The sequence below is a fragment of the Hemicordylus capensis genome, chromosome 4 (genome assembly GCF_027244095.1).
Source record: "Hemicordylus capensis ecotype Gifberg chromosome 4, rHemCap1.1.pri, whole genome shotgun sequence".
NCBI classification, from domain to species: Eukaryota; Metazoa; Chordata; class Lepidosauria; order Squamata; family Cordylidae; genus Hemicordylus; species Hemicordylus capensis.
In genome coordinates this window covers 73,061,077-73,084,624 of record NC_069660.1, presented here as the reverse complement: position 1 = coordinate 73,084,624, position 23,548 = coordinate 73,061,077, and the positions used below count along the sequence as shown (strand labels likewise).

General features: G+C 44.6%; 1 protein-coding gene across 5 annotated transcripts in view; it reads left to right on the top strand.

Annotated features, from left to right (window-relative positions):
• PPARD (peroxisome proliferator activated receptor delta) overlaps positions 1-23,548 on the top strand; it is a 74,754-nt gene that overhangs the window by 12,656 nt on the left and 38,550 nt on the right. The window contains exon 1 of one of the 5 annotated variants that reach the window (XM_053245203.1): positions 6,108-6,299. The exons of the other annotated variants lie outside the window; for them this stretch is intronic. The gene's annotated coding sequence lies outside the window, so the exon portion shown is untranslated. Of the gene's footprint in view, positions 1-6,107; positions 6,300-23,548 lie in introns of those variants that run through there. 5 annotated transcript variants of the gene reach the window in all.

The window sequence follows — 23,548 nt, the reverse complement described above, 5'->3', positions numbered from 1 at the left end:
ATTCTTTTCCCTCATGCCAGTGAAATTGGCAGTCAAATTGGCAGTCTGACATGGCTGCATTTCGTTAAAAAGGAAAATGGAGCGTTTTAAAAAAACCAAAAACCCTCTCCCCTTTCATCTTTTTCTAGAGAGAATGACACTACTTTCTTCTCCCAGCTCATTCACACTGTGATAGTAAGGGATATTTATTTTCTGTTCATGGGATACCGCTTGCTGTGTTATTGCTGAAGGTTAGTTGAGGAAAAGTCACATTTGGAAATAGGAAAGACAAGGGAGGAAAGGAAGCATAATTTGGTCTCATTCTCTTGTTGGCTAGCTTGTGGAGTATCGTAACCTTCGAAGTTGCCTTGTAGCAGGAGGAGAGCAACTGTACCCATCCAACCCCAGCACAGCATCCCTCCAGTGGTAGTTGCTGGATTCTCTCTTATGTTTCTTTTTAGATTGTGAGCTCTTTTGGAACAGGGAACTATCTTGTTTGTTTTTCTATGTAAACTGCTTTGATAACTTTTGTTGAACAGTGGTATATAAATATGTGTAATAGTAGTCTAGGTTGTAATTGACTAGCAGTGACTTTCTGAAGTTTCCAGCCCTCTTTGGAGATCCCAGAGATTGAACCTCAGGCCTTCTGGGTGCAACTCATATGCTCTACCACTACGCCACAGCCCCATCCCCCAAGGGTTCATTCAGAACCATTTCTCCTAGTTCTTTTCACCAACTATCTTCAATATGTTTACCTTGTTTTCCCCATAAAACATGGAAGGCCAAAATGGCATATAGCCAAGAGTTTCAATTACTTTCCAAAGAATTAATCAAATCACTCTTGTTTTTCCTCAGTGCTATGTTTCCTGTAGTTAATGAGAGCCAGTGTACTCCAGCAGAGAGGGTTTTGACCTTGGACCTGAGAGACTTGGCTTTAGATCCTTTCCGAATCATGAGCTCTTTGGATGGGCTTGGGCAATTCAGCATATCTGTCTTCATACTCCACCATGAAATGGTAGCCATAATTAACTGTCTCACATGGTGGTTGCACAATGAATGAGAAAGCAACAGCAAAGCATCATTCTAAAAAACTCATTAATAACATTTCAACAACTAAAACCCCCATGGTTTTTTTCCTGTATCTGTGGATATGAACTCAAAACTTCAGAAGTCATTTTTGTTTTGTTTTTACTTATAACATGAGGACAAAGGGGTATAATTTGAATGGATGGTCTTAGGCAAGAACGTCTCTTAGCCTGTCATATACAGCAGAGTTGTAGCACTAAGACACCATTCTGAGCTCCCTTGTTGGAATGCAAATATAGTAAATAGTGACTTTTTACAATGTTATAACCATATAAGGATATTTTAGAGATTGTATTTCCCATTGTCCCAAAGATAACTTAGTGATTTAAAGTAAATATGAGTTTAACATTAACTTTCTGGTGGTACCAAGGCTACTTATTGCACAGTGTTGGGAAAGGAGATTTATTTCTTATCATTCTGAGGTCATCCACCATGGCATGTGTGCCAGAAGTGGCATGCAAAATGATTTTGAGTGGCACACATAGCTATCCATGCCACTCCCACTGCCCAAAGCATTGGAGGATGCTGGGCCAGTACGGCATCTCGCCTGGAGCTGTGCCCCTGCATCAGCAGTCCCTGTTGTAACTGGAAGTTTCCCTATCTAGGTTCGCAGTCTGGGAGTACTTCTGGATTCACACCTCTCCCTGGTTTCTCAGGTTGAGGCGGTGGCCAGAAGTGCTTTCTATCAGCTCCGGCTGATACACCAGCTGTGCCCGTTTCTCAAGACCAATGACCTCAAAACAGTGGTACATTTGTTGATAACCTCCAGACTTGACTTCTGTAATGCGCTGTATGTGGGGCTGCCTTTGTATGTAGTCTGGAAACTTCAGTTGGTTCAGAATGAGGCAGCCAGGTTGGTCTCTGGGTCATCTTGGAGAAACCACATTACTCCTCTGTTGATGGAGCTACATTGGCTGCCAATAGGTTTCCGGGCAAAAATACAAAGTGCTAGTTATAACTTATAAAGCCCTAAACGGCTTAGGCTCTGGGTATTTAAGAGAGCGTCTTCTTTGCTATGAGCCCCACTGGCCGTTGAGGTCACTTGAGGAGGTCCGTCTCTAGCTACCACCAACTTGTTTGGTGGCTACACAGGGACGGGCCTTCTCAGCTGCTGCCCCGAGATTGTGGAATGCGCTCCCTACTAAGATACGAGCCTCTGCATCTCTGGCAACTTTTAAGAAACTTCTGAAAACACATCTCTTCAACCAAGCTTTTTCAGCTTTTTAAAACTTGTTTTTAAATTTTTTGGCTATTTAATTGGTGTTTTATGATGTTTTAATGGTTAATTATTATTTTATGCAGTATTCTAATTTCTGTTTTAATTGTTAATTGATTTTAATGGTGTTTTAATGTAAACTGCCCTGAGCCTTTTGGAAGGGTGGTATAAAATTTTTAATAATAAACAAATAAATAAATATCTTTTTTGTGGCCAAAAAATAATAATCCTACATTGCTGGGGGGCCTTTTCCTTTCCACTCTTCTGATCACTCCTCTTTCTCCCTACCCAGCCAGCTTGCCATAGTCTGTCCTTCTCCATACCCGCCTGCAGCTTTTGCTTTTGCTGCTGTCTCTTGATCGGCTTAGGGGCCAGCTGGGCCTTTGCGTTTCCCTTCGTCCCTTCCTGCTGTGGAAGAGGCAGAGCTTCCTGAGCAGTTTGGCCCAGTTGTGCTTTAGCTCTCACCAGCCTGACCGTTGCCTCTTCTGTACTCTCATGTTCCAGCCAGCTTGGCCCCTTTTCCTCTCCCCATTTGCCACTCTGGTCATCGAGGTGTGCAGTGCAAATGGTGGGGTGGTGGCGGCAGACAAGCAGCTAAGCTAATCAGAACACGAGAGCCAATGGAGCACATTAGCAGCAGCCGCTGCCAGGTTGGTGAGAGCTAAAGTGCGGTTGGGCCAGAATGCTCAGGCGCCTCAGCCTCTTCCAAAGCAGGAGGGAGTGAAGGGAAAGGCTGCCCCCTAAGCCAATCAAGAGAAAGCAGCAAGAGGTAGGGATGTGCACGAACTGGTTTGGAGCTCCTTTTCCGAACCTCCAAACCAGTTCGGTGGTGGTGGGGGTTATCTTTAAGAAACAAAGAGGGTACTTTTACCCCGCCTTAAGCCGACGTGTGCATGTGCGCTGGCCGCTTCCGGTCTGACGCAGACTGGGGTGGCAAGTGGTTACACTGCCGCCCCGTGCCAGTGATTTTTGGCACAGTGCCGGTGAGGGAAACATGGGGGGGGGTAAGAGCTAGGGATGGGCCTGGACCGGTCCGGAGGCCATTGAAAAAGCTTTCGGACCGGTCCGGACCTGGGCGGTTCGGGTGGGGGGGTAGCTTTAAGAGTGGCGGGAGGGTTTACTTACCCCTCCCGCCGCTTTCCTGCTCTGGCGCTGTAATTCTAAGAGTAATTGGGGCGGTAGGATACCTCCCTGCCGCCCCTTCCCCACTGTTGCCAGAAAAAACTCCCAGGAGTCCTCTGCGCGCGCACACACGTCACAGAGACGTGAAGCGCGCGCACGATGTCTCTGTGATGTGCACGTGCACAAAGCATTCCTGGGAGTTTTTCTGGCAACAGCGGGGAAGGGGCGGCAGGGAGGTATCCTGCCGCCCCAATTACTCTTAGAATTACGGCGCCATAGCGGGAAAGCGGCGGGAAGGCTAAGTAAACCCTCCCGCCGCTCTTAAAGCTACCCCCCACCCCAGTGCCAGACTGCAGTTGGCGGTTCCGTGCACACCCCTAGTAAGAGCACCCTTCCTGCTCCTTAAAGGTACCCTCCTCCCACCAGCCATCTGACGGTTCATGTACATCCCTAGCAAGAGGGTGAGCTGCAGGGTAATAGGCCATGCTGGGCTGGCTGGGATATTTTCGCAGCAGTGCAGGATATTTTTGTCCAGGGAACAGACAGGGGAACATCTGGCCACAATGAGGGCTGCTGCAGTAGCAGTGTGGCTCCAGAAGGGGTGTGGCAAATGAAAACTTGATACATCACTTCTGAAAAGTTGCCGATCCATGCTATAGTTGAACTTAGTCTTCACGTGTGGGGAAATTATATCTGTGCTAAAGTTGAGGTGTTAAATTAGAAGAAAGGAATTATAACCTTCATGACTGCTAGCATGGAATAAACGTGTATCTTTTTTTAAAAAAAAAATATTTGTTGGCTCCAATCCCTCAAGAATTTCACATCCATGTGGAAACAAGTTGCTGTGCATCGATCACTCCCTCTGCTCACAGACAGGAGGCTGCTGTGCTGGTACAAAATCCCTGATCTCCAGCTGCAGTGTGGAGGAGGCCCCAGTCCAGGTATGAACTGATGCCTCCTCCACATTGCAGCTTCCTATCACAGCTGCAGCATGCACGGTAAGAAACCGATGCAGCCTGTTTTCCTTGGAGAGGGAGTGCATCATTCAGGCATCTCCTCCTTTTTACTGGTCATCTCTTCAGTAGTGAAACGAGGGCGTAGTGAGTACAGCAACATCCTTGAACCAGTTGCCATAAACTGGCATTGTATGGTGCCCATGGATTGACTAGGCTGCTTTCTTCTTGAAACGCTAACACAATGTATTAATATAGTGCTGCCCTTTGAATTGTAACATGAGCTATGAGTTTCAAAATTCACTTGGGTTGCTACAAATACATTGGATTGATTGTAAATAGTGATTATAATACAAGATCCTTTTAAAGATGCATATTAACCGTGCCTAGCCCTATAACAAGTGTATAGAGGACATGATCCTGCCCTCAGTTAAGTACTCCTGTGGAGTAGTAACGTGAATCCCTCTCTAACCTCTCACGGCATCTGTTCCTGCAAGCTCCAGCCAGCCTAATGTATCTGTGTGCAGGCTATACAGAGGCTGCAGTTGGAACAAACATATGACAGTGGGGGATAAATCCTGCTAGGGACAGAATCCCCATTTTGCTTACTAGTGTTGAGGCAGGGGGAAGAAGCTGGCTTGAGATGCATACTGGAATCTCCCAGCTCGTGCAACAGATGTGCAGCTAGGTTCTTTCCATCTGTTCTCAGTTTGGTGAATAAAGGGGGACATGTAACTATTCTAGGGACCCCTTCCCTCATGGGTTTGGCTGGTGCAGGTGGACACCTGCTCTACTCATCCCCACTGGAAGAGGCTGGATTGTGCCCAAAATTATTTGTTGCAGTTGCTCAGCTGCAAAATCAGCCACGGAGGAATAGCCAGACTTACCCTCACTGAGGCATCTAGATTAGTTCTTTTTCTGATATGGAAACAGAAAAGAGTGGTCTGGAGACTTGCCTACAAGATCCTTGGTAAGAGATTATGTAATAGTAAAATTGGGACACTGGAGAGATTCTTATAGACCCTCTGCCTCTGTGTGTACACAAACCTATTGTCTCTTAAAATCTACCCAGATTATGCAGTTCATTTTAAGGACTGGGCAGGCAGCATTTAGAAGGCAGTGGATTAGAAGGTGGTCAGAGCTGTCTTGTAGTTGAAATATTTTTGTCCATAAGTGTCAGGAACCTTTTCAGGGAAAGGTGTTGGGTGTGTGTGATGAATTCTCTTGGTACAATACAATGTGGTTTGCATTTTCAATCATTGGTCTGGTTCCCTTTCTTCTGGTTTCATATTTGTCATTGTTGAAAAGTTAAAGAAAGCCTTAAAGAACCTATCTGAAACAGAGGAGTCCAAAGGGCTTGTTTGAAACCTCTATGCTTGTCCCCTCTGCCTTACTGAGGTTTGGTATATCAGCAGGGTGTGGTGCAATGTCTACCTCACGTCCATGGCGAAAGAGCAGCTGTAGTCAGCTTTAAGTCTGTGATTTCTGTGTCAAAGGCTCTCTTTGGGAAGTGTGTAAACCTGAAGAGGGGGGAAAACGCAAAGCATGCACGCAAGCTGTGAATCACTCTGGGAAACTTGTTGCCTCCAATCAAAAGAGGAAGGTTCCTGCACTATCATCACATGTGTCTGACTAATTGGCAGTAATGCCACCATTGGATATTCAGTTGTGCTCTCCCCCCCCCGCCCCCCCAGCAGCTCTTCACATCCAACCCTGTTCTAAAACTGTACTGAGAAAGGGCAAAGAATTTGAGTGCAGTCATGAAGCGGAGGCTGGCCTATTTTCTTGGCCAGCATTTCCATAAACAACCAGAGCAGGTGGTATTTGCAGAGGTGGAGCACTAGAGTAGTACACAAACTCACATGTTCCCTTCAGATGCTGCTGGCATTTATTGAGCAAAGAGTTCTCTCCACAGGCTGGTCAGCTGCTGAATTCTCCTTTGGGTGAGTTGCTGTTTTTCGCGGTTTTATTATACTGCTAAAAGGGTGGGGATAAGCTGGTGGCTAGGGCATTGTAGTAAAAGGCTGACCTACTGCTTACTGGTGATATAAGGGCTTAACTGTATTTACTTAGCATTTGGGAGACTATATGTTGAGGTCTGCAGGGTTCTAATTCCAGCTGCTTTAGCATGATCTAGGCTGAGAATTAATAGGAATGGCCTCTAACCCATTCCCAATTCTGTTATTTGAACTGGTGGGCCTTGAGTAAGTGGTGTGGATTTGTTTTTTAAAGTTGTGAAAAGACTTAATGGAAACAAGTGTGACATGCCACTCCCCTGAAATGTCTGAGAGTCACTGAGTTAACCTCTGTGAGTAGAGGTTAACACCATTTTGCTTTGTAGAGGTATTAGTATTTAATTTTTTTTTTAAGCTACTACAGTGTATGTGTTCTGTCGAAAAGCTGGTGGTATGGGTTTGGGTGTTTAGTTTACTCTAAATTGGCCTGTCATCTGACAGCTAATGACAGTCAAGGGCTAAACTTAAACCAGCTGGAAATCTCTGCCATTGGAAGGTGATGCCCTCTAATGGAAGGAGCAGACAGGCAAAGAGAGTTTTTAGCTGGAGCCAGTTCATACTGAGGCATACTTGGGGTGCAGTTCTGTCTAAAAACTGATGCAAATATGCTTCTGTGCTTCTTGAAAAAGAGGCTGTTAGACTATAACTCCCATCACCCCCAGCCATGGTCTTTGTGTCTGGGTATGATAGGAGTTGTAGTCCAACAACCTCTGGGGACCCAAGGTTAAGAAACCCGGCTCTAGTGCTATCTCTGGATTTCTCACTGCTTAGGAAAGTGTGGAATGTACAACATTATTATTGTCACAGTTTCTTGGCGAATTATGTTTAACTAGCCAACCTGCACAGAGCATCTGTGCACTCTTTGGGGCCGGCTGCCCCCCCCATCCTGTCCCACTCTCTCTTGCCCCCCTGCCCCACTCTCGCCACAGGCTGCCCCACTCGCTTCCCCACCCCCTTGCCCTCTCACCAGCGCTCCTTCTCTCCCCTCGCCTGTGTCTGGCCGTTCTGCCACTATCTCCTGTTCCCGGCAGCCGGGCTGCCTCCGCCTCCTCCTCACCCGGGACAGGATAGCCTGGCCTGGCCAGGCCGAGGCCATCGCCTCCTTACCCGGGACAGCCAGGCCAGGCCGTCCTGCACCGCCTCCCAGTGGCCAGCCGAGGCCGCCTCCTTCTCCTCACCCAGGATGGCCTGGCCAGGCCAGGCCATCCCACTACCACCCCCTCTGGCCATTTTGCGGCCCACTGTTGCCGCCGCCTCCATTTTTCCTTTCTCCTCAACTCTCGCCCAAGGCCGGAACTCTAGCAATGTGTTGCGAGAGTTCTGCTGCAAATTCAGGACATGCATGCTGGCTAAGAGAATTAATTATATAGATTATATAGATAATTCAGCTTTGAAAGTAAAACTTGGCAATCCATCTAATATTAACTACAATTACCAGGGGTGGCATATGCTATGGCGCTGTTGATGTGAAACACATTGCAGGATTTCATAAGCTGGTAATGTGCGTGTATTTGTTTTCTTTTAGAAACTCTAATGTAAAATTGAAAAGCAATGTAACATTCCCAACTGGCTCCATGGAAATAATTGTTCCCGCTTGGTCTACAAAGGTTTGGTCTACATGCCAAATGTAGATGCAAATGCCCATCTTTAATTTATTAATTGAAACATTTATACCATGCTCTCTCTCTCAAAGTGACTTACAAAAAACAATCATTAAAAACAACAATTTAAAAGCCTTAATCAGAATTATTATTTTTGTAAAGACTGACAAGAGACAGCAGATAAGATAACCTAACTATAGGCCCAATCCAGACTGGGCTCCCTGTGTGTACTATTTAACCAAGAAAAAGCTAGTACATGGTTGTATAGTGCTGCTTTAAGTAACATTTAATTTGATTGTAAGCCAGCCCTGTGAATGTGCTATCAGACTGTAAAACCATGCGAGTTCCCATGACAGTGCAACTGATCTGAAAATACAAGCTGTCCCCAAATCTGAAATAATTGTGAGTGAGAACAATACTTGGTAGGCAGATGTGGCAATGCTTGGTAGGCAGATGTTTAGTTTTATTATCAGATATAATATCCCTGACAGCTTGCTGTCAGTCTTTGGGTGTGTTGGTGTATCGAGCCTCTAAATACATAGTTGCCAGGATGGTGTTCTCTGAGATATTCATGAATTCCAGTTTCTTAATGAAGCCTTAGTAAAACAGCTGTAATTACCTGCTCTGAGTGGATCTCTGTGCAGTTCCTCCTAAGGAATTTGTGCATATACAGGCCGAATAGCAGAATCTTTCAAAGCTTAGTCAAAGGTAAGGGTGTTTTACACTCCACTGATGGTTTGAGTGCCAGTTGCTTTGGTCAAGGCATGAGGGCGCGTGCTTTGCCAACTCAGTTTATTTTATTTTTCTTCTCCTGAGGCAGAATGAAAGCTCCAGGTTCTCTCTTTAGAGCTGGAATGTTTTTTCATTGATGAAACAGAACAATCTGTGAAAGAAAGCCCTTCTCTTCTTTTGCACTCTGACCCCCTACTCCCTGATCTCTGGGGTGAGGATCAACTTTCTAATTTCAGAAACTCTTTCAGGCACAGCATGGAATCTTCAAACAGCATGCAAAGTATGGTGACATTTGCCCAATCATTCGCCATCTGTATCAAATCTGGGCAAAGACTATAGTGTTGAAACCTGCCCACAGTGCTAGAAGTTCACCAAAGATGCAAGGGCTCTCCATGAATCTAGGTTAAAAGCTGCCCTCCAGGAGCGGGTGGTTGGGGACCCTTAGTAGCTGTGGAAATAGCTTTGCAAACCTCTTCAACTTTTTCTTTCCACACCTGGTATGCTGATCTGCACTCCTTGGAGAAAGGGTGGAAATGCAACATGGACATTACAGTAATATCAGGTTGTGTTCATTTACTGTGGTATGCTAGTGGTCTACTCCCACATCCATTTAATGTCTCAGGTGTTTTATACATGCTATACTACTTGTACTTATTGATGTTACCGCTTCAGTCACCTATCTTCAATTGGCCTTCGCGTTGGCAAGAGAGCTCAGTAAGAGATGAATAAGCAGTGATCGTACCACCCTTCAGATGGATAGATCTGGTTACACCCTGGCACAGCCACTAAAACAGGCTTTTTGTGTTGTCTTAGAACAGGGAATAAGATACTAGGACAATTGGCTTCAACAGTAACCACATCTATTTCAAGGTGATATTTATTGCTATCAAGTGTGGACAGTTTCATGTTTGGGGCATTTACAGAGGTATTAGTTGTAAAAAAGACCTCCCCACCAACTTGGCATTAATTGTATAGCTTTTTAGGTGGGGCTTATTAGACATACTGTATACGTGGTTTTTTGGGATCTCACTTGACTTCTAAAGTGGGATCACACACCTGTGGGATTTTGCCTCTTGCATCACACTCCATTCTATGTTTGTTTATATGACAAGAAGACATGGTTGCATAATATTAAAATATAGCTTGGCAACTTTTCTACACTAGATTTTTTTCCTTTCTTTAAAAAATGAAAAGCTGGTAACAGCGCTTGAGGCCAGTGGTTTTAGGAGGAGGGAATAGAAACTTCCATGAGAAATTCAGAAAAACTGTTGGAACATAGGAAGCTGCCATATACTGAGTCAGACCATTGGTCTCTCTAGCTCAGTATTGTCTACACAGACTAGCAACGGCTTCTCCAAGGTTGCAGGCAGGAACCTCCCTCAACCTTATCTTGGAAATGCCAGGGAGGAAACTTGGAACCTTCTGCTCTTCCCAGAGCAGCTCCATCCCCTAAGGAGAATATCTTACAGTGCTCACACATCCAGTCTCCCATTCATATGCAACTGGGGCCGACCATGCTTAGCTAAGGGGAAAAGTCATGCTTGCCACCGCAAGACCAGATCTCCTCTCTTAGTAGCTGCTGCTGCTACTAAGCATTTGTAAAGTGCTTTCATGTATATTATCTTGATGTAGTCCTTCCAACAACCCAGTAAGGTAGGCATTCTTATCCCCACACTGAAGCCGGAGAATTGAGACTGAGAGGGAAGTGGTGTGCCTAAGGCCACCTAGTGGATTTGTGAAAGAGACAAATAAGATTCAAGCCAGGAAAGTCCTGATTCACAGCCAGTCTCTTACATCAACTTCCTCAGACACTGCTAAATGCTCTGAAAATCATTACAAGGCTTGTCTACAATTACTGTTCAATTTATAATCCTCACCTTAAGGTGCTTGCTTGTTCTTAAATCCTAAAAAAATGGGGTAAATCCCAGGTATGGTTTGAAATCAGATTGGTGGTCAATATGTATTTGCCTATATTGTCAGCAATTTGGTGTTTTTTCCATCTTGATAGATTTTTTGACAGGGTAATCCTAATCTAATTTTTTGTGAGGAAGAAGTTGTAGTTGTCCACTTGTCTGAAAATCTGAATAACTTCTTGACCACACTTAGTGGTATTCAGAGCTATACTGCCCCTGAATCTGGATGGTTCACATTGTAGCCATCATGACTAACAGCTAGCGATAGACCTCTCTTTCTCTATGGATTTGTCTAATCCATGTTTATATCCTCTGAACTGTGCTAAATTGGTCTTTGTGTGAGAGGGAGAGAGAGAGAGAGATGGACCTGCCAGTAAGGGAATTCTGGATCCTTGAGGAGGGTGTTAGAGACCATAGGAAGCTGCCCTCTATTGTGTCTCTTTTTGTATTTGTATGTACTGTAGGAGAGACTTTATCTTTGGGAAATATGGGAACGGGTGTTCAATATGGTGAATAATAGCATTTATATAATGTTTGAGATACAATTTCATGAACCATGATAAAAGTACTGTAAAGTAGGTTAGTTGGGGAAATGGAGTTAAATGATATCAGCTGGCTGCCTACTAAGCTAATGCAGAGGCTATACTACCATAATTTATGCCGCATTGGCGTAAATGCTGCACTTAGTGGGAAAAGGCTGGATTTTTTCGGAAACGCCACATTGCCGTAAACGCTGCAGCTTAAACCAATTAAATAAGGCCAAGAAAAGGTGGGGGAGGAACTCTGTTGCTTCGAGGCCCTCTCTGCAGTGTGGAGCCTCTCATCAGTTGGAGGGCCCTGCTGTGCTGCCGCCATACCTCCTTCTCAGTGGGGAAAGCCAGGCTGGCTCTTTTGCTGCTGCCACCGCCACTGCCCACTTCCTCTTCCCCCAGCTTGCTCCTCTTCCACCCCTCCTCCTCCATGGCCTGCAGTGCGCCACCTTAAAATGGACTCTTCGACCTTCCTTGCTCCCTTTCCACTCCTCCTTCTTAAAACGGACTGCTGAGCCTGGCCTTGCCGAAGTTGTTGTGCCCCATTGTCTGCCTCCGGGCAGCCTCCTTTGCCTCTATTTGCGAGTAAACACTGCATCCGGAGTAAACACCACAGGTGCCTTTAAACAACTTTTACAAATGTACCCGCCACGGCGTTTCTACCGAAAATTACAGTACTACTCTTTGAATCTTCAAGGGCTTCTCATTGGTATACAGTGGTTAACCAAAAGTGTGTTACCCCCAACTCAAAAAAAGAAAAAAGAAAAGAAAAGTGTCTCTTAGTGGCATAAGATAAAACACAAGTACAATATTATTTAGATTCACAAACAACAATGATAATCTCAAAAATCCAATAATGACTTTATATAAATATGGTAAATAATCAAACTTCCAAAAAATATATACAGTGGCACATTTAATATAGATTGTGTAAACACTTGCAGTGGGCGGGGGACAAAAAACCCAAATTGGCCCCACTAACTTCAGACTTCACCAGCCATCACTGACCCTAGCCAATGGTGGCTTGATACTTTTTTGTTCCCAAGGCCAACAAAAATAATGCTGCTGGCCCCACCCCCAGGTAGAGCCAATATAATCCTGCCTCCTCATTAGCCCCACCCTACTCCCATCTCTCAAGCCTGGGCACCACTCACTGCATTTTTGCTGGGTAGATTGCTGTGCACCTGGAGGTAGGTTGCCTGGGCTCTCCATGCCACTTAGCTGGGAAGCTGGTGGTGGCAGGAGAGAGTGGCTGCCATTGACTTATTAGTGAGGCAGTATGGAGAGCCTAGGCAGCCTCCCTCCGATCATGCGGTGGTGCTCAGAGAGTGGCCTCAGGGCTTGGGAGGCAGGGGTGGAGTTACATCAGTTTCCTGCTGCTGCTGGGGCCAGGAGGCGGGGTAGAGAGGCAGCACAGGTGCATTGTGCCACCCCAAAATAGGCTCCCCAAAAGCATGCATGAGGCGATTGCCTTGGCTCACCTCATGGAGGAGCTGCCCCTGGCCCTAATGACTGACCACTAATAAATGACTGATGAATTGTTCATGGCACTTCCTACCATTTGACTGATGGGCATTTTTATTTTTATCTCCACCCCCCCCATTAAACAAACAGTGCTTAAATGTATGTCTTGTCCTTACCCTTAATAATGAAATATGAGGATGCATCTTCGATATGCTAAGAAGGCCCTCCTGATGATTCCATTCATATAGCAAGTTTAGATGGGAAGCAGATACTGGTATGTTTGGTGGCTGCATCACCATTTGGGAATCTTCTTTAAGCTTACCAATGCTTGGGCACTTTCCAGAAGTGTTGGGAAAACATCTTATTTGGACTGGCTTTTGACAGCTACTGTACAATTAAGTTTTTAAGTGACAGGGATTTTATTAAGTATATTAGTCTGATCTCTTTTATGTCTGCAGTGGTGAGAACATCACCCCTTGTGAGGATGAGTGGACCCAGACATCAGTTCCCTATTGCTTGTCTTCAGAAGCTACTGATACTAACCACTAGAGGAGAGATGGTATTGTGGGTTTTATCTCTTGAGACTGCACCTTTGTTTGACCCTGGGTGCCGCTGTTGGTGTAGAATAAAGTGGCTTTGTTGAGAGTGACATTCATATTCCTTTCTTCAAACATGATGTGGGTTTTTGTGTTCTACTTTCAAACTACCTCATAGGCATGCTGAGGTTCAATCATCTTACACAATATTTAGTGCCAGACAGGAAGGTGTTGGGGATATGATTGGTAACTGAGGTGGGAAAATGCAGCTCTGCAAATTTAATCATTTGTGATCCCTCACTTTTCATTTCACAGTCCTCTGCCATCTCTGAAAGGAGTAAAATAAACATTTCCCCGTAATCTTAGATGAGTGCAAACAAGGCTTAAATGCTACCAGTACAAAACCAAATTGTGTTGGTGGGGCTGGCAGTTAGCTCTCCTAGATTGAGAGAGAGAAGAATTCTGGCTGCAGTATTATGGGTAACTGAGTTAAAACACATGAAACCTCAGCACAAGACAGAACACAAAGCAGGGCCACTTCCACAACTTAAGTCTTGGTTTAATGGTATAAAGTAAAAGTTGTGCCGTCGAGTCGATGTCGACTCCTGACAACCAGAGAGCCCTGTGGTTGTTTTTGGTAGAATACAGGAGGGGTTTACCATTGCCATCTCCCAAGCAGTATGAGATGATGCCTTTCAGCATCTTCCTATATCACTGCTGCCAAATACAGGTGTTTCCCATAGTTTGGGAAAAATACCAGCGGGGATTCGAACCAGCAACCTCTTGCTCCCTAGGCAAGTTACTTTCCTGCTGCGCCATTAGGTGGCATAGTGCAAACAAACTTCAGGCAAAAGTAGATGAGCATTTATTTGCTGACTGCAATACAGTTTTGTGGATTTTATCAGCAATTCTTTTTAAAATGTTTATTAAGAAAATAGGTACAGCTGTTATGCATTACATAGGCAGGTTCACACTGGTATACATCAGACTCGGTATTTACAAAATTTCATCTCTTTCTTGGATGTGGGGCCTTTACATAGATAACAGCTTTATCAGCAATTCAGTCTCTAAGGATCCCTGTGCCTGGATTTCATTCTAATTGTCCTGCCATCTTAGTAAAACTTTTTTGACTGCTGTAATTGTGGTACTGTCGCTATGGATCACATGGCTTGCAAAAATGGAAGTTTCCAATATTGAGAATGGAAAGTTGAAATTTTTTTCATAATTAAAATTGCTTTGCTATTATCTGAAAATTAAGCCTTGTGGCTAAACATGTCTATGTTGGGTGCTAAATGTGAAAAAGAGCCTTCCTCTCTTCTCTCCCCCCCCCCGCCCCCACCTCCACTGCTCCAGGATGCCAAACATCTCATAAATTTGAGGCACTAGGAGTACTCTGGCTTCTAGCAGTTTAAATCTGGAGTTTGGAGGATATATAATAAAATAAGCAGACGGCAGCTTATTTTAGTTCACGGGTTCCTTGCTATGCTCTACCTTCTGAATAGTAATGTTATGTGCATAACTACACTTTTGTTCTTATGAATTCACCTTCTTGGGTATACCTCTAATAACTCCAAGGCACTTATTTAGAGACCACATGCTCGGCTTCAGTGAATTCAATCCCCCAAACACCAGAGCCTTTTATATAGATGGTAGCTAGCTTATGTTAAGATTGGGGTGCTTTTTGCAGAACATGATTGCTTTAGGTAAACTGTTTTGAATGGTTTTTCAGCACAGAGATGAGAGATTGCCTTGCCCTATCCCCCAATATAGGCTTGCTAGCTCATAAAAAGCCCAAGTGTTTGAAAAGTCTTCATTCATTTAAAGAACTGTATTAAGACAGTTTCTAAACTCACAATCCTGATCAGGCTAACTCTGTAAAGAACAAAGTGTTGAAGAAGCTACTTTGCCAGGCCCCAGCAGCAAAGTCGGACACCAACAGTCAAGTTTCATGATCTACTGGCTGGCTGTCCAAAGAGCCAGAGGCAAGTGGTGCCATCCAGGCCAGGGGCAGGTCAGTTTCCAGGAGTGACAGGTAAAGGGGCTAGAGGCATGTAACATGGTCCAAGACAGGCAGTTCCAAAGGTGGCAGGCAAAGGGCAGAGGCAAGTGATATAGTCCAGGGAAGACAGGATAAGGGAGCAGGGATAAGGGCAAAGTCAGACTTCAGGAGTAGACCAAGTACTCAAGCTGATGGAATGTTCAGACTGAGAAGCCAAGCCTGAGATAGTTGTACAGTATATGGTAAGCAGAGCTGTTGCTGACTGCTCTGATCTAGCTGGGTTGACTAGCTGCAGTACACTTTCTAGCCATTCTCAGGGTTGTGCTCTGGAGCAGCAAAGTTGGGGCCAGCAGTTCCCTCCACTCATGAACTGTCCCAATGGCACAAAGATTAAAGTGCATGTTCTCTACTGTTAGATTCTCTCTTCAAGCTTGTAGATGCCTTAAATAGCTTCCTTCCTTCGTATTATTCTTAATATTTCTTCATGAAGACTGTCTTCGCTCAGAACTGGATATTTTCTATTAAAGAAACTTGATACTTACTTCTTGGAGAGGGGAAATCTTGCTGTGCTGACTGTAGCTTGACACAAGAATTACCTTTTTGATAGCAAAGTGTGTTCAGGTATTTATTGTACAAGAACTTGTCATCTCTGTGATGCTTGATATTTATCACAGTCTGTCCTTTAAGATGTATTGATGTAAGGTATTCTGAACTTAGCAGTACTTTGCCTAAATGGAGAAAGATTTGATGCTATTTCTGTCAAAGGGTTTCACCTGGCATGATGAACTGCTGGCTTTTAGAGCAACCTTGAAGAATGGAGAGGATCAACACTGTGCTTTTCTTCTGGTCACTTCCTTGGTTCTATCCTTGGTTGTATCCTCTCTGTAGCCTCATTTTATTTTTTAAGAATGTATACCCCACTTACTTTCAGTGAACTATTTTTGCTTACAAAAATAAAATAATACAATCAAATACCTTAAAACGGTAAAACCATAAATGGAGCAATTGCTTAGTTTTGTCTAAAAGCATCACACAAGAAGAAGAAATTAAACGCCAAACCACAATGCAAGTTAACTCTGCAGAGGCCTTCTGAAAAAGAAGCATCTTTAACTGCCGCTTAAAAGCAGGTAAAGAGGAGAACATCCGCATTTCATGGGGGACGTTCCAGAGGGCAGGGGCCAACACAGAGAAGGCCCAGGCATCCCTGCTAATTGAAGCTCAGGTGGCAGCGGGAGCCTCTCTAAAAGATCTTATAGACTAGACAGATGCATGTAGCTGTAGATGGTGCTTCAGATATCTAGGTGCCAAGTCATTTAGGGCTTTAAAGGTAAATACCAATGCCATGCATCATGCCTGGAAACACTGGTAACCAGAGCAGTTAATACAGTGGTAGGATGTGATGGGAAGAGCATCTAGCACTCATCAGACTCCTCACCACCATTTTTGTACCAGTTATAGTTTCTGAGTGGTCCTAAAGGGGAGCCAGTGCAGGGCATGAGTCACTGAGACAAAATGTATATGTCTCTGGTACAGGTGCAGTTGGCGTCCTTGGCCGCAGTCGCTGCCTAAGCATCCAGGAGCCCTCGCAAGCGACAAACTTGCTGTTTTAAGGAGAGTGCTGCTGACAGTCTGGAGGCTGACAGTCCACTACATGATAAGCAAATATTCTAACCAGGACAGCCTTTGTCTTGTTTGGATTTAATTTCAGCTTGTTAACCCTTATCCAGCCCAACACTGTCTCTAGGCACTGATTCAAAACTATAACCACCTTTCTGGCTGGGGATGGCAGTGTATTGTACAACAGAGTGTCATAAGCAGTATATAAATATTCTTAGTAGTAATAATAGTAGAGCATACTGATGACATCCTGCACCAACTCCCTGGAAAACCTCTGGCAGTGGTTCCCTGTATATATTAAGCAATATGGGAGATGGTATAGAACGTTATAGGATGCCATAAGTCATGGTGCCAAACAGAAGTCTCCCAATACCACTTTTGGAAACTACCCAACAGGTAAGATCAGAACTGCTACAAAGGAGTACCTCAAATCTCAAACTTGCCAGGTGTTCTAGATCAGGGTTTCTCAACGTGTGGGTCTCAAGATGTTATTGGACTTCAACTCCCATAATCCCCAGCCCCAGTGGCCTTTGGTTGGGAATTATGGGAGTTGAAGTCCAATTACATCTGGGGACCCAAACGTTGAGAATACCTGGTCTAGATAGATGCTATGGTTAGTGACTATCAAAAGCTGCTGACTTGTTCAATGGGACCAAAAGAGATACTCTCCCTTCCTTCCTTGTTCCTGGTTTAGGTCATCCACTAGAGCAGTGGTTCCCAACCAGGGTTCCTCTGGATGTTGCTGAACTACACCTTCCAGCATCCCCAGCCACAATAAATTATAGCTGGGGAAGATGGGAGTTGTAGTTCAGCAACATCTGGAGGAACCCTGGTTGGGAACCACTGCACTAAAGCAACCAAGAGTGTTTCCATTCCAAAACTATGCAGAAAGCTGGACTGAAATGGGTCCAGGAATCTTGGAAAACTTGTCAAGCTCTAGTTTATGCAGGACTAAGGAAGATTGTATAATACTAGTCTGGGGGTGGATGTCTAAAATCATCAAGTGTTACTTCCAACTGTGTACCAGCTAGCGCTCTCTCTCTCTCTCTCTGTCTATGTATGTACTACCACTGTTAAACCATGGGCAAAATATTTGACCACTTGCTTTGGTCAGGATTCGATCCTACTGCTTTTAGCCTTTGTGTATTCATGAGGCTCAGTGTTAAATGGTAGTCTAGAAGTAGATATCATCTGGATTCTTTCTGAAGAGAGTACTGATCACAGGGTTCTTTTCTGCAGTTGTGTGATTTTTCTCCACTATCCAAACCTGCATGGTAGTACAAGACACAGGTCTCCTTAGATGTTGGGCAAGTTAACCAGTTTGCCTTTCGAAACCATTTCCAGATCATTTGGCTTCTATTTTAGCTTATTGTGCATTCACATACTCCCCCCCCCTTTTTTTTTTACTAATAGTGGCAATTCATTGCCAGTAACCTAGGTAATTTGCTTTTATTTCTCAAGAGACTACTTAGTCTGAAATGAGTTGATTGTAGCAGGCTAATCAATTCCTTTCTATTGTGCTGAATTCACTGCAGAATTGCATAAGATAGAGGACCTTTATTCATAGAGCAACATTCTGAGACCACAATGTGGACTCAGTGCTCTATTGATTTCATTGATTTAGCCAATTGGTAACTTGCCTGTTTCCTTCAGGTAGTGTTTCATGGTCTAATGTCCTTGGGAAGCTTTCCAGACATCCTGACTATCTCTAGCAGTAGCATGCACTTGGCAGCTCTTCCTGTTTTACAGCCTGTTCAGCCAATATGATGGGTCATCTGCCAATCAGATATGTCTTGTCGTTTGAGGAGGATTGGAACAGTACCTAAGGAGTATAGTGGCAGCTGCTTTCATGTATAAATCTTAAAATAATACACCTGGAAAAACAAAGAATGAGTTGTTTTTTAAAAATCCTAAGCTTAAAGCAACATAGATATTTATATGTTGCTGTAAAGTCAGTTCTTGGAATAGGTTATAGATCTGTATTTTTGTGTACACTAAGTAGATATGATATACTAGACTGCTAACATGTGGTCTCATTTTTACGGCAGTGAGAATTAGAGATGTGCATGGACCAGTTCGGAGGCCATTCTAAAGGCCTCCGGACCAGTCCGGAAACGGGGCTGGTGGACCTTTATGGGTGGGGGAGGGTGTCTGCGTGTTGCGTGCGTGCGTACGTCAGACATGTGCGCATGTGCGAGATGAACGCACGTGACTCCCAGACGTGACGTGGGCATGCGAAGTCAGGCTTTCTAAAGCCTTTTGGCAAGGAACGGGGGAAGGGGCGGCAGGGAGGTACCCTGCCGCCCCAAATGCTTTACAAAACAGGCGCGCTGGCGGGGGGAAAGTGGCGGGAGGGGTAAGTACACCCTCCCCCGCCCTTAAAGAGCCCCCCTCCCCAGTGCTGGACCGCGAGGTGCGGCTCTCTGCACACCCCTAGTGAGAATAGAAAGACACTGTGCTTGATCCTCTCTGGAAATCTAAACTCGGTTCCCAAACTTGGTGCACAGAGGCTCTATCGGGGCTGGTTCTAGGAGGCCCTTTGCTAAGAGCCTCGATGTCCCTCCAGACCCTAATGGTAGCTTACCTGGATGGCAGCAGTTCAGAGTGTTTCTCAGTGGCTGCCATTTTTTTAAAACAATGCACTTGACTGCACCTGAGATGCAGGTGCAGTAGTGGGCATGTTGCACTGCTAAAAAGGTGGTGGCCACAGCAAAGTGCTTCAAAATGTCAGCCTCCACAAGGGTTGCAGGGTGGAGGTGGTGCACCATGATGGCAGCCTGGAGCACTTTGTGGTGGGTGTGCTGGTAGCTACCCTGCTCTTTGACAGCAATGAAATGTGCCCATCATTGCACTTGCATGACTGTATATTGTGAGAAACAATGGCTGCTGCACAACTGCTGCAAAGTATTCCAGGGAACTGCTGCCACCCGGGTAAACCCCAGCAGGACAAAGGCTTTCAGGTGTCCTCCCTATCAGCGAATGGGCTTCTTTCAGAGAACGCTGCATCTCTGGAGGAAGCCCATTCATGAACAGGGAGGGTACCTAGAAGACATGGCAACAGAGCCAGTTGTTCAGCTGAAGCCCCTTCATGTATGGGGAGAGTGGGATAGGGCAGCCACAGAGCTGCTGCTGCTGCCACCATTCGAAGCTGAGTCCTGATCAGGACCTGGCTATGGGCCTTCTGGTGATCCTGGCCCCAAGCCAGAGCCTGACTTGGCTGACCCCTGGCCTGCACGCTACTTAATGGATTCTCTTCCAGCGCCACCTACCACACAGTGTCTCCTTTCTACCACCTCCACTTCCTCTTGACAATGTATCAGGCCTGAATATACAAAATTACACTATAGCCTATAGTGGTTAAGAATGTGAGCTGGGAGATCTCTGGCTGAAATTTCACCTGAGCTGTAGACAAGCCTTTATTGTCTCATCCGCAGCCCCAGGGGCCTAACTACCATTAGGCAAGGGGAGGCGGCTGCCTGGGGCCCCCCACGCCTTGAGGGGGGCCCCAGAGGCAAGTCACATGACTATATATTGTGAAGTGTGTGTGTGTGTGTATCAGCAAGGGGCCCATTTTAAATTTTTGTCTCTGGGCCCGCTCCAGCCTTGTTACGCCCCTGCTCAGCCCTTCTACCTGCAGTGTAGGGATAATAAGGCTGGCCTCTCTTACAGGTCTGTTGTTAGGGATCTTGAGACCATTTAGATCAAGTGCTCTGAATGCTTGAATTTGCTATATGAATCTTATATGAAAACTGAGTTCAACTGGCTGGACCAAGAGTAGTAAACAAAAAGATATAATTCACTAGAAAGAGGAAATGAGATCCAGTTTGGATTAATGCAAATCCCTGAACAGAAATGTTTAATTGGCAAAGTGTGGTGGTAGAAATTATGCAATGCTTAATACCATGTCATCATATACGGTATAAGGATCTGAGATTTAAATGGATGGGTAGGTGCAAACTCATTCCATAATGAGAGGGGGAAAGTGCACAGCAGGGTGATAAGGGAGAGGCTGCGTGTGTGAGAGAATTTTGAACAGAAAAATGCAGGCATATGAAATCATACCAGGTGCTCAAAGAGCTGAATAAGTAGTTAGAAATAGCTTGAAATGAAGAGATCAAAACTAATAGCAAGTTTGATCACAGCAGCAGCTGCTTGCTAGTGTCATCAGGACATCCAAAAAAGAGATCAGAAGCGCTAAATATGCAATTAAGATCAGTGCAGACTATTTAGTTTATACTATTTTGTGATTCTTTTCAGCACATTTATTTTCTGTCTTAATGAGTGCTTTTGAGAAACACTGTACCAATGAATTCACTTTTGTGGGGTCCATCAAGGGTCTGTGGGACAGCATACCCGTCAGTACTTCTCAAATAGGGGCACTTTCCTGTGCTTTCCTCTTTTCAAACCAGGGGGTGCTTCCCAAGTGTCCCCTGCCCTTGCTGAAGGTTCCTCTCTGCTTCTGTCTGTTATGTTTAACTCTGAAACAGCCTGTCCTATGCTGGCTTCTGAAGTGTGTGTTAAACTCATCATAACTTTTCTTTTAAAAAAGGAAATTAACATTTAATAGGCTTTTCAATATCACAGTGCATCCAGTTGTACTTATTATAGAACAGCTGCAAACATAGTAACAGCTGCTATCTAGATAGGCAATTACTGAGGTATGATGAAAGTTAGTTTGCATGTGTACATGTTAATATATTTTTTAAAAGGTATCCCCTAAAACAGGGACAGTGGCTAACTAGGGACAGGTATTAGAAAACAGGGACTGTGCCATGTTAAGTAAGAACAGTTGAAGTGTATGAGCTTTTTAGTACTTTTTAGTACTTTTTAGTACTTTTTAGATTGTGAGCCCTTTGGGGACAGGGAGCCATCTTATTTATATATTATTTCTCTGTGTAAACCGCCCTGAGCCATTTTTGGAAGGGCGGTATAGAAATTGAATTAATAAAATAATAAAAATAATAATACTCAAAAACTGATGTGTAAAGCAGAGGGATCCTGAGATGCAGATCAAGCAATCCACATGAGAGATTTTTCCCTGGAGAAAAGACCACCACACCCTGAAACGGAAGCAGGATAGGCTCCAAAATATTCCCGTGTGAATTATGATTAAAAATGCACTGGAGAAGCATTTTATGCTAGAGTTCAGATGCTTAACTGCAGCACAGTTTAACAGTAAGGTACACCTGCAAGAATATAAAGTCCATGGCTTAGCTTAAAAAAAAAGGGAAAAAAGCATAGGATACTATTAAATTGCTGGCCACAAACTCCGTAGTGGAAATTTCCCTAAAGAGGATCAGCCTCATTAAGTAATCTGTTGCTGTCTTTCCTTTTGCACTTGAAACTTCTTTTTGTATAGATTCTTAATTGCTTTCCCTCTCTCTTCCTTTGCCATGCTTACTTTCCATGAAATTTGTATACAGATGCAGAAAGAACCAGGCCATCAGAGTGGAGGCCCCAAGCAAATGATAGTCTTGGGGCCCTCCTCCTGCTCTCCCAATGTAGTTAACATTAGTAATAGTGCATTGGGGGCCTTCGCCCTTTGCAGGCAGCCTCCCGCACACTCCTGGAAAAATCTAATAAAACTAACATCTTGTACCATCAGTGGTACAGTTTTGTGAACTAAAGCAAATGAAGCCTCATACATGGCCCATATTTTGTTGTTAAAATCTTATTAAACCCCGCCCCCGCCCCCAATTCTTATACCATGAGATTATAGAGCACCAAGAATCCTGCCCACTCTACCACCCCATTAGCCATCAAGTAAAATGATACATAGTAAAACAAAATGGACTTGGGCCGCTGTTCCCTCTAACAGGGATTCCCAGATGTTGTTCACTGCAACTCCCAGAATCCTCAGCTGCAGTAGCCTTTGGCTGGGGATTCTGGGAGCTGTAGTCAACAGCATCTGGGAATCCCTGTTAGAGGGATCACAGACTTGAGCATAATCATGTAAGGAAAATAAAAATAACAAAAACCTCTGGTTGTCAAGCCTAAAAGCATTAGGGTCAACTCTAACTAGGAGGTAAGCTCCACTTCCCTGGACAGCCACTGTCAGTTGATGTAAACAATACAGAGGCAGGTGGACCAATGGTCTGACTTGGTATAAGTCAGCTTCCTATGTAATCCAAGTTTGAGATCCAAAGTGGGTCAGATGTCATTCCAACTCTGTGTACAAGGAAGTGAAACCGGGAGTAGAAGCTTAGGTTAGAGGAAGTGAACAAGTGGAGAGAACCTGAAGCATGAGCCAAGGTCCTGGAAAATAGGCATTACACCTTGAATAAGAAGATACAAGCGTACTATAATCTGTTGCTCGGGTGAAATGATGACCCAGAAGTATTTGTAGGCCATCTAGGGTAGGCAATAGGCAGTGGGGTGGGGGCAGGGCACTGTATAAGCAAGATTTATTTATTTATTATTATTTTAAGTAGGGAGGGTGGCTGCTAACTCCATGACCTCCAGATCAGGATCGCAACCAACTCTTGTTGACTCCTTGAAAAAGCTTAGCACTTGTACATGCTCAGCTGCTGCTTCTTCGTGAGCACTGTGTATTTTCTTTAATAACTAGTAAAAGAAATCTGGGAAGTGCCTGTGTGCACATGGCATGAATACTTGCACTTTCTGAGCTGCTTTTGTGGAACACGAAGGAGATAATTGCACAAAATACATCACTAGAGCACATGCAAGACATACTTTGCTGGGCTGATAACATCTGCTGAAGGGAGTACTTAGCTTTGGACCAAGCACTCCAGGGGAGCAGTCAACTAGCATGAATTTATGCACCT